Source organism: Anser cygnoides, chromosome 3 (genome assembly GCF_040182565.1).
Source record: "Anser cygnoides isolate HZ-2024a breed goose chromosome 3, Taihu_goose_T2T_genome, whole genome shotgun sequence".
Classification (NCBI taxonomy): domain Eukaryota; kingdom Metazoa; phylum Chordata; class Aves; order Anseriformes; family Anatidae; genus Anser; species Anser cygnoides.
The window spans coordinates 55,516,723-55,528,867 of NC_089875.1; the positions used below are offsets into that span (position 1 = coordinate 55,516,723).

Here is a 12,145-nt window from a genome sequence, read left to right on the forward strand (position 1 = left end):
GGACTTGATCTCACACTAGAGATTGGTCCGAGTCCTAAAGTATCGGTATCAAAACATTTATTCCCTTAGTTGCTGTAACGATGCTGTAACTAATGAGTTAGAGCGATGAATGTATGTTCCTTTAGATCAGGTCAGACCAGAGGTGTGTTTAGCTTTCAATGCTTCTGGTAGGAAGATCAGTCTTGTGTGGAAAAAGTTATCTCCTACCTGTTCTTTTCTTGCCTTTATAAGCTGTGACGAGAGCAAGAAAATGAATCTAATACTTATGAAGCTTTAAGAAAGTTAACACTTTGTTCTGATTTTTATTCAAGATATCACTATAGTAGGGAAACAGCTGTTTGTTTCTCTTGTGTGTTGAATAGAAGTGATGAAAGATCTCTGAATGAAATGCTGGGCTTTGTAGAGGCATAGTATGCCAGTGCCTTCCGTGGAAGTGCAGTAAGTTGCTCAGTGGGCAATGGACCATAGGGGATGTAGTTCATTTCCATGATGCCTGGTCTTCATTTGAGAAACTCTAGATTGTAGCTTAGCAGCATATAGAATGTTGCCTTGTAAATTACAGCTTTTTACAGTAAAGGTCACTTTTAACAGATATTTATGATAAAATTAACTTTTTTAGCACATCTTGAATTACAATTCTGATATTATATGCATTACTGAACGATCAAAATTTGAAAAATCGCTGATGAATTCCTAGACTTTCAGTAATCCTTCTCTTGAAGGCCACTTCTATTAACATAATTAAAGTAAAAAAAAAAAAAAACAGAGCAGAAATTCAATGCTTTAACTAAAGTATCAACCTGATCTTTGTCTTTACCCCATTCACAACATATAATTTATACAGTTCATTAAATCTTTGAGCAAGCTCATGTGCTTTTTTTTTTACTTCAAAATTTGGAGATAAGACTACAATTTATATAAAATGACATTGAGAAAGTAGAGTATTAGTAAGAGTTAGGACTTTACCACATTACATATGCTAGAATACTGGCTTTTACATAGTTTCTTATGTGTCAGTGTCATTGCCTTTTGCTGTTCAAAGCATTAAATTGTTATATCAGAGACAGGAAAATACAAAATTGTGAATGTAATTGGCTTTACTTTTCGGCCTCTTCCTTCTCTGGATATGTTACTTAAATCTAGATTTTTGTGGTAGAATCTATGTAACTTTGTATTTGGAACCTGTTACTTCTGAAGAAGATGCATGAGGAAATTACACTATTTTTTTTGTCCAACAAATGCATATAAAATCTTTCTGAGGACAATTTCCTATATATTCCTAGATTATATCTGTTGACTGCAAGGGAGACGCTGCTACAGGAGAAACAATTTTTAAAGATGTGATAGGAAAAGCTGACTCTTAAGGCTTCTTTTTTTAACCAGTGCAATAACAAGAGAAATATCAGTTGAAGGTAATGAGAAATAAGTAACAGAATTTGGATTTGTCTGAAACAGTTAAAATGAGGAAGAATTGGCGTGATTTTTTGAGGGAAAATGGTATGTCATCTATGTATGAGAATTCTTTCAGAAAATCTGCAAGTGTGTGGACAGGGGAGAACCAGGTGATGCTAATTACTGGAATTTCCAAAAGGTAGTTGGTAAGATCCATCCCCAGAAGTTTGAAAAGTTGAATTGCACGGAGAAAGAGCACATCTTTAAATTGTATAGATAACTGCTAAAAGGGGAAGTGGGAGAAAAGACTATATGTAGAAATAAATTCCTTTTCGATGATGGAATGTTTTGTGTATTTATGCTGGGAATCCATGCATTTCAGTATATTTATACATGCTGTGAAAAAGGGGTTAAACATTGGGGCAACCAGATTTGTTGGTTGTATTAAGTTATTTGGGATAGTGATAATGAAAGGGTAACCATGAAGGATGCAAAGTGATGTTGCCATACTGACTGTTAGATGGCAGACTGCAGTTGCAAATCTTGCAATTGAAATAAAAAGGCCTGTTAAAAGTTCAGTAGTAATCAAAACAACAAACAGGATCCCAGAAATTTTTAACAAAGAAATAGAGACTCATACTGCTGTTACATCTCTATTTTATGTCACGTGCAGTCTAGTTTCAACCTCATAAGAATGTTCTGCCAGAACTACATACATAGAGAAGGGCAGAAAGTACAGTCAAAGGAATGAAACAGGTTTGTATGAGAAATTACTAAATATTAATACTCTTCTCAGGCTAGAACAGAGGTGACAGGAGGATGATGAGGCGGGTCTAGTTCCCATTCTTTTCTTTGCACTAGTGATGTGCATCAGTAAATAACATATTTTCTACTATACCCTAACTCAAAGAAAAGGAGAAGAGGTTACCAAAAAAGTCAAAACCCACAAAAACAGAACAGAAAAAAAAAGAGAGAGAGAAGGTAAAAAATAAATGAGAAGTGAGAAGAGTGTTAAGATTTAAAAACGAAAAAAAAAAAAAAAGAGAACTGTAGAGGTATGATAGAGAAAGACCAGCAGCCCTGATCACCACCACCACTTCTTGGAAGGGTTCAAGTAGGTGTGGGTGCCTTGTGATGATGCTCAGCCCAGAGGCATGATCAGACAGACAGCTTCAAATGGCTGTCATGTCTGTTGTCAAGCTTCCCACTCCTCCTGGCACTTGAAATGGCCAAGTTGACTAGGACTCAGTGAGGGTTGACGAGAACATCCAAAGGCTTGGTGAGACTTTGGATGTGGAGGGTAATAAAAAAGGGAATGGAGAGTGTATCTGCAATTTCATGAGTTTCTGGAGGACTTGGAAAAGGAACCTGGCATACTGGATGTTTATATAGTGAAATATGCCTTCTCGCCATTGAAGGGGCATGATCATACGAGCTCACCTCTATGGGTCAAATCCTCCACTGAGAGTTTTCCAGCTTCCATTCCTGTTGAGCAGTAGACTTGGTTAACAGTATAAGCCACCACACTGGTGTTTTTTCCAACCTACTGTGGCATTGTCATGCTACTTAATGTTTTGGTGTGCCACAAGGCCAACAAGTTGGAGGAGTGAAGCAGTTGGATAGGGATGGTTTAGGAGGCATGATTAGGAGGTGAATTGGTTAGCTGTTACACAGTCTACTGAAGAGACTTGGGGAGGAATTAGTGATGGTTTTGGAAACATCATGCAGGTTTGACCCTGTGTGTGTCTCCGTTACATTTCTGTACTGTTGAGTTAGCATAAGAGCTTTTAAAATAGGGAAATATATTTTTACAATTAAGACGGGTTGACAAGACAGTCTTACAATAAAGCAAGAGCAAAACCACACCCTTTTAAGACCTACCAGTTACTATGATCAGCTTGAAGACTTACAGTGCTATCTGTCTGATAAGCTGTTATGTGCTTACATGGCCATTTGGCTGGCACCTGATTCTTACCTTGTCAGATTGTTACCCTGGGAATAGCTTTCATTGAGACAGATCAGTGTTTGGTGATAAGTGTATCTTTGCAGACTCATTTTGTCCCTAAGTGCCATTCGGATTTAAGCCTTCCCTTTAAAGTTTTTCCTGTGATTTATATTCGGTGGTTAATCAAATATGAAGACTTCTATCAAAGGTATATTGATTGTCCCCCAACTAATTATCAAAGTGGTGGTGTCAGGGCACGGCTAGATGGAATCATCATAAAGCCAGGCTGTAAAACAGCTTCCCCACACCTAAATTCTTTGCAAAGTGACCTGGTGTTTCCTTTAGCTATACATGGGTTGGGAAGATTAATGCTCACTTCTGTTTTGTAGTTTCCAATTTTGTTTGCAGTGTTTGGAGCTGAGCACTATTCAGTCATCTGGAATACTTCAGAGAGGCAGTCAGGTGTTTTATCCACAGCTTTCTAGAATAAACTAATACAACATTATTTTTTCATTGGCATTGCAATCAAATGTATACTAGCATTAAGTGCGCTAAGTTGAAAAATCATTGCCACTTTTTATAGTAACTTGAAAATAGTCTCTTTATTTTTCTCACAAAGAAAAATATTATTTCCCCAAAAAGTCATGTGGAAAAACTGCATTTAATGTTCTTCATAGCTTAATTCTCTAACCCTTGATGTGTTTTTTTTTGTTGTTGTTGTTTGTATGTTTGTTTTCTTTTTTTCAAAAATGGAGCCAATAGTTTGGAAATGGTTTGTTTTACCAGCACAGGTAGACTGCTCATGACTTGGCTCCAATTGTGTTAGCCAATTTTTTTTCCCCTCAAAAAAATGTGTAGAAGTTTCGTCTTTCTTCCTCGTTAGCACATGTTGTTTGGAAGACATTAGTTTTGCTTCCTTCAGCATCAGATGTTTCCTTCTGTGGCTCAGTTCATTTTGTGTATGATAGCGCTATCAACCTTTAGAGAGAGAATGTCTTACCTCTAGGTTTTTGACTAACGTGCCATAGTTCAGGAATGAACAGTAGAAAACAAAGCTTCGTATAATTTTGTCATAGGGTTTTGTAGACTTCTGTGAGGTTTTAGCTTTCCCATGTATTCAAATAAGTGGGGTTACTGAAGCAAAGGAAAAAATAATAATAATAATTAAAAAACAACAACAACCAAAAAAAAGGCATTCTCCCCAGGCATTATATTTGTGTTCGGGTGACTTTACTCAGGAGAGTCTTTTTCTGTCAGATTGAATCGTGGGTGAATACAGAACTCTTTGTCACGTTATGTTTTTCTGGGCAAATGGCAGAAGACTTTTCTTCTCCTCAGGTATTAAGGGAGCTGGGGAAAGAATATCAGTTTTGTTTGGATTATCAGATTTATTTTTAGTTCCTGGTGCAAGAAAAAAGAAAAAGAAGTAAGCACAAGTATGCAAGTCCTTCCAACCGTGAAGTTATGAAAATAACTAGAAAAAACAGGTTTTGTTGGTGGTCAGATATCTATTAGTAGGGGTCGGATGCTTAAAGACATACTGATCATTTTTTTTAGTCTTTTTGGGCAAGTGTCTGGTATGGGTTGATGTTTATCCAGGAAAGTAGATAAATGACTAGTGAATGGATTTAGATTTTCTTCAAAATCACTGAACCATGTGGTAGCTCAACTGTTAAGCATATTTTTTGAAGTTTCCATTATGGTTTGTGTGTATACTTACTCCCATGCTTTCTTCTTTCAAGGTTGTATCGTAAACGTGACTAGCATGTTTCAAAAACTGAAACTTCTTGGTTTTGTCTGCCATGGAAAGTCTGTAGTATTTCACTTTTCACCCTCTGAAATGAGCTGTATTTCTCTTTTGGAGAAATACAGCTGCCTGACATGATAAGGCTCAAACTTCATTCAAGAGAGTTCTTTTTAACCAAGAGCTGTGTTTTATACTAGCATACAAATCGCTAGCTGTATTTTATACAGTTATTTAAAAGAGTGGGTGTGTTTCATTACGGTACCTGGGTGAAGACTATCAAGATGTTAGTAACTGTTAAGGGTGAGTCATGTCCCTCTGAGGCACACCAAAGCTCCCCTCCGAGGCAAGGAATTCTCTGAGGGAAACAAAATTGGCAATTGAGAGCCACCTTCACCAGCTTGGTTTTCACTTGGTCCCTGTTAATTTCATGTGGCGCACTCCTCGTCCCCCTCACCTTCCCCACAAGGCAGGGTTGCATTGGCACCTGCCATTTCCTTAGAAATCCTGTTTGAAGCCTCAAGAGTCCTAGCCACCCTTGTTCTTCGCTTGAAAGCTTCTCCGAACTTTTTACTATCCCTAATGATTTCCTGCCAGCCTTAGGGATTAGAGGGAAGGGCAGAAATTCCAGAAATATTGAAGATTGAGAGCACCCTGTAGGTTAGTACAGTGGCCAAAATAATGTTGCGGTTCTAAAAGTTGTGTTTACTACGGAGATTTTTCTGGTTTACTGTTGAGCTGTTGCTTTCAAAGAACAGTCTCTTGCATCAGCACATCTCATTCCTGAATGGCAATAGTCAGCTTCAAAGCCTGTGTCCACTACTTCGTGTGTGCTTGCGTTTCGTTTATTTGCCTTTTTATTGCTGGTATCACTGATGTTCCTTTGCAGCTTTTGCTAGTCAGACTTCATCTTTCCTGTCCAGAACACAGAGAACGCCACAGTCCCCAGCACAAATAGGACTCTGGGACTTCCTGCTGCTGTAAACAAAACGACTTATGGCTATAAATAAAATGATTTATTCAACGCACTTGTTGACTGTCTGTAAGGAGTAACTGGTCAGGCTGTTTGTCATGCTAGTGCATGTTTAGCAGACCTTAGGTTCTTGGGAGCCTTTTGTGAGAGATCTGTGATAAATGCCTTTTGGTACAACAGGTGGGCTGTGTCAGTGATTTCTCTGTGTGCTCATGGAGCATTCCAGAGAACAGCAATAGTTTGAGATGCGGCTTTTCTTTACAACAGCTATGTGAAATTATCTGTGCCAACTAGTTCTTTTCTTTCAAGTAATTTTTTTTTCCTGGTACAAACATTGAACCGAACTGATATGTTGTTTCCTAAATCTCCCCTTGAGCCCTTCTCAGAAATTCCTCTTGCTTCTCCTGTCTTTTAGCACAACAAAATTGAGCCTGATTGAAGTGAAAATTCAGGAATCACAGTTAGTAGTAGGTCTTTGATTCTTGAGTTCCTTCACAGTTTGGTTCTGGCAGTTCATTATTTTTCACTTTGCAAACTTGTTCTGTGCCACGTGAGGTGGTATGGGAAATCTCAAGAGTTTTTCTTCAGTGCATAGACATATAAACAGATGCAGAGGGTTGTTCTTCTGTTGGGTTTTGTCTCCAATGAGTCCTTTTGTATGCACTGATTGTCTTTTAGTCCTGGAGGACCCCACGGACAGGTCTGTTACTGTCTGCCTTTTGAAAAAGGCTTAGATGTTACACCTTTTCCATGTTGTTTCTCAGACTCGGTTGCTTTATTTTTTTATATTTTACTTTGCCAGCTACAGTGTATGGCCACTTTCTTTTTTTCTCCTTTTTGGATACCACTTCTGATTTTCAGTAGTATACCCACCATTTTGCTTCAGAGTGTTTCTCTGACTTTAACCACGTTGGCATTTTTTCCTAGTTTGTTTAAAGGCTTGTTTTACATGAGGGCAAGCGGTTACCTTCTGCCAGTGAGTATGAATGCCTTATAAAATCATAATCAGGAAATAATTGTAGTAAACTCTTCTGACTAAGCATTTGTACAAAAGGACATACAAGAAAAAAAATGAGCCAGACTATAAATGCAAGTTTTAAAAATAAAAATAGTACACATCATAGGATCACAGAATGGTTTGTGTTGGAAGGAACCTTGAAGCCCACCCAGTTCCAACCCCCCTGCCATGGGCAGGGACACCTCCCACCAGACCAGGCTGCCCAAAGCCCCATCCAGCCTGGCCTTGAGCACCTCCAGTGATGGGGCATCCACAGCTTCTCTGGGCAGCCTGTGCCAGGGCCTCACCGCCCTCTGATTTAAGAATTTCTTCCTAATGTCTAATCTAAACCTACCCTTTTTTAGTTTAAAGCCATTCCCCCTTGTCCTATCCCTACACTCCATGACAAAGAGTCCCTCCCCAGCTTTCCTGTGGGCCCCCTTTAGGTACTGGAAGGCCACTCTAAGGTCTCCCCAGAGCTTTCTCTTCTTCAGGCTGAACAACCCCAACTCCCCCAGACTGTCTTCACAGGACAGGTGCTGCAGCTTTTTGATCAACTTCGTGGCCCTTCTTTGGACTTGCTGTAAAACATGCACGTCCTTCTTGTGCTGGGGGCCCCAGAGCTAAATGCAGTGTTTCAGGTATAGTTTCACACGAGCAGAGCAGAGGGGGACAATCACCTCCCTCGCCCTGCTGGACACACTTCTTTAGATGTGGCCCAGGATATGTTTGGCTTTCTGGGCTGCAGGCGCACATTGCTGGCTCATGTTGAGCTTCTCATCAACCACCATCCCCAGGTCCTTCTCCTCAGGGCTGCTCTCAATCCATTCTCTGCCCAGCCTGCATTTGTGCTTGGGATTGCCCCGGCTCAGATGCAGGGCCTTGCACCTGGCGTTGTGGAACATCATGAGGTTCGCACAGGCCCCCTCTCAAGCCTGTCCAGGTCCCTCTGGATGGCATCCCTTTTCTCCAGCGTGTCAACCACACCACACAGCTTGGTGTTGTTGGGAAATTTGCTGAAGGTGCACTCGATCCCACTGTCCATGTCACCAACAAAGATTTTAAAAGAGCGCTGGTCCCAATACAGAATCACAGAACATTAGGGATTGGAAGGGACCTTGAAAGATCATCTAGTCCAATCCCCCTGCTGGAGCAGGAACACCTAGACCGTGTCACACAGGAACACATCCAGGCAGGTTTTGAATGTCTCCAGAGAAGGAGACTCCACAACCTCCTGGGCAGCCTGTTCCAGTGCTCTGTCACCCTCACCGTGGAAACGTTTCATCTCGTATTTGAGCGGAACTTCCTATGTTCCAGCTTGCACCCATTGCCCCTTGTCCTGTCATTGGATGTCACTGAGAAGAGCCTGGCTCTGTCCTCCTGACACTCGCCTTTTACATATTTGTAAGCATAATATGGTCACCCATCAGTCTTCTCTTCTCCAAGCTAAAGAGACCCAGCTCCCTCAGCCTTTCCTCATAAGGGAGATGCTCCACTCCCTTAATCATCCTTGTGGCTCTGCTCTGGACTCTCTCAAGCAGTTCCCTGTCCTTCTTGAACCGAGGGGCCCAGAACTGGACACAATATTGCAGATGCAGTCTCACCAGGGCAGAGTAGAAGGGGAGGAGAACCTCTTTCAACCTACTAACCACACCCCTTCTGATACACCCCAGGATGCTGACCCCTGAGGAACACCTCTCGTTACTGATCTCCACCTGGATATGGAGCTGTTGACAACAACTCTTTGAGTGCAAGCATCCAGCCAATTCCTTATCCACTAAGTGGTCCATCTGTAAAATCACTGTCTCTCCACCTTAGAGACAAGCATATCGTGTGGAACAGTGTCAAATGCTTTGCACGAGTCCAGGTAGATGAAGTCAGTTGCTCTTCCCCTATCCACCAGTGCTATAACCTCATAATAAAAGGCCACCAGATTTGTCAGGCATGATCTTCCCCTAGTGAAGCCATGTTGGCTGTTGCCAATCACCTCTCTATATATTTAACTCTATTTTCATATTTTACAATCCTGAATAGATGTGATTATTTTTCTTTAACTATATCTGAAGTATATTTGATTTGTTTATATGCCTGTTTTCTTATATATATATATATATAAAAATATATATAAGTATAATAATAAAATCATATATGCTAGATGGAAAGAAGCAAAATTTCATTGCTAGAGATGCATTTAAGTCTTGACTCTCAAACCAGCCTAGCAGTAGTACAAATGGAGAGGAGTTCCTGGCTGACAGTTAATAAACATAATGTATGAATTAGCTGAAGATGGAGCTAAGAACATGGGTGCTGTTAGTAGGTATTCAGGAAGGCACTTGTGCATGTTAGGGTGTCTGTATTTAGTGAAGTGTGGTTTGGGTCTGCTTGCATTTGGATTAAACCACACTGCGGGTGTCTGTGTCTTATGTAACTCAATTCAGCACAATGCAGAAGATTGAATTTAATTTTAAGAAACGACATATTTCTTAATTTCATAAGTGAAACTTGATTTTTTTTTCAAAAGTTTTCCATTAAGTGTTGCAATATTCAAATAGGTATTTCACACAGGGCCCTCACATTGTCCCATGCAGTGTTACAGATGTTGCTCCTTCATAGTTCTTTTGCCATGCACTGATGGTCCTAAATCACTGTATTCCAAGTGAATGTTGTTTCCAAAATAAGTGTTTATAGGAAATAAAAGCCTCTAAAGACTATTAAGGAAAAATATTCAGAAGAATTAAAACCTGGAACAGGTGCATCTATTGTCCAAAAAGCCTTTGTCTAAAGAAGTGTCCTCTTAATTTTGCTGTTTTGTTTGTTTGTTTTTAATGGCAGATCATTTAAACCAGAAAATATAAGGCTGCATTTGGCTCTCTGCTACCTGAAATACAATCCTGTTGTTTTGGGGCGTATTCTGAATATGTGCTACTAAGGCACACAGCTGATGCTTCAGAGTCAGTTGTGACTGGTGTGTGTCTCCCAGCAGTTTCGTAGCATTCTTGATGCTTTGAACTGCCCCATCCATCCATCCATCCATCCATTTCTTTTTCTGAGGATTTCAAAGCTGATGGACTGGTCAATGTGGTCACAGCACGTGGACGTGAGTCAGTGGCTCTGCTTCCTTGTAGCTGCGTGTGTCTGTGGTAGGGAGCTACCGTTCCTATCTTCTGCTGGTCAGTATTTGGATTGGCAAGGCGGCTTCCTGAGTCTAGGCTGATTTCATTCTTGCTCACATATCTGTGAATGGCTTTTGCTAGTATTTTGAGTTTTGAGAATGCTGACTAGGAATGCACAAACTAAGGCACGCTGCATTAAAGTAAGCAAAATGTTTCTGGCACTGTAGTGGCCCCAGAAATAGTTTAGCTGTAGTTGCGTATCATCTAGCTAAGCCACTGTGTAGGACCAAATGACCTGCAGTCTGGTAAATCACCTGCGAGCAACTGAAAATTAACTGAAAGCTGAGCACTGAACTGTAAGACAAAGAAGAAACAAATTGGAGACTTCTGATTCTCTGCCTCTTCTGTCCCTATTCCCAATACCTGCTGAGAGCATTTACGTATTTGAATTCTAGAAGGCTAATGCTTTATTTATTTATTTTGAGAAGCATATAAGTATTTCAGAATATTTTGCAACAGCAAGTAGGGTTAGTGAGAGGTAGTAACAGTTGTTTAAAAAGTGGATGTCTAGCTGTGAACTAGTTTTCACAGTTTTAATTGGAATTCTTTCAGGCTAAAAAAACTTCCACTTATGCAAGGGCAACCGATTTTTTTCCAATTTGTCTTTTGACAGCTATGCAAAGTTTTAGCTAAAGCTGTTTCTGACAGGAAAGGACAGAAAAGCATCTCATGTTTGCAGTGAGAACAAATCCTTCTCTCTTGAGAACTTCCTGTTAACTTCAGAGCAGTAAGTTATTATAAGCAGCTTGGGGAGCATGACCTATATTTACGATTGTCTAATCCTTTCCACTGTGTGATCCTGTTTACTCTTGTGTTTTACTTTGCGAAACGCAAACCACTCTGAATTATGTTTCCTCAGCGAGTTGTTTGCTTAAGATTGAATGAATCTTAGGACGCTAAAGATATAAATACATTGTATTGCTCGGGGTGTGTAGTAGGAGAGGAGGGTGATCTTTTGACTTTGTTTCAAGGATGATTTTATGCAATAAACTCCAGTTCTTCTTGCCTTTAGGGAGGAAATAAAAATATTTGTATGGGTGGCTATTCCCATTATTAGGGCTCTATTTGCAAGCTAATGTGCTTCTAAACATACACATTTTAAACAAAAATACAGGGTAAGCTAAGTCAAGAACATCCTTAAACTTGTTAGACATTGTTGTCGTTTTGCCTGTGGATGCAGCAAATACCGGATAGTACGGTATTTGTTCACATCTAGGTTTGAAGGAGTAAAGAGCAGCATTTTTTTTTTTCCAAAGCAATATTTTGTGAATAATCAGTGGATTTCACAGCAAGTAAAGAGCCTTGGATGATGGATTTCTGACTCAGTGTGAAGGAAGGAGTTGCTTCCAATTGCCACCTATCAGTCATAGCTGTGAAGTTAGTTTGTGTACAGTTCCCAGTATGTAGCAAATTTCTGATGAATATGTGTCATGCTGGATTGCTTCTGGCAGGAGACGTATGTGCAAGTAAAAAGAATGAAGTTATTACTGCATCTTTGGAGGGGGTGAGAGGAGTTCCAAAACAACTTGTATACTGTCTGTCTTTTAGTTTTTAGATAATACGAAGTTACAAATCTGTCTTAAAATTGAGAACCCAGATGGACTTTGTTTTAAGGATTTGTAGTACTTTGGATATGTTATTTGTTTTTGTTAAGGCAGTAAATGAAGTAAGTGTATGCTTTTTGCAAATGCTTTGATTTAAGTAGCAAAAGTGGTACATGTTTGTTTTCATTGGGCTGAAAGTTTTCGTTTTATGGAAAATAAGATTGGTTTCAGCAGGCAAGTGAAGATGAATATAAACATATTTGGTTAAGCATCTGTTTTGCTTCCATCGAGTGTGCATGTATTTTTTTTATTATATTTTTTTGCCCTAGAAAGGAAAACTTGATGAGAGCTATCATGTTTGCATATCCCATGCATTT

General features: G+C 39.8%; 1 protein-coding gene across 4 annotated transcripts in view; it reads left to right on the forward strand.

Annotated features, from left to right (window-relative positions):
* SCAF8 (SR-related CTD associated factor 8) overlaps positions 1-12,145 on the forward strand; it is a 157,739-nt gene that overhangs the window by 10,630 nt on the left and 134,964 nt on the right. The window lies entirely within an intron of this gene.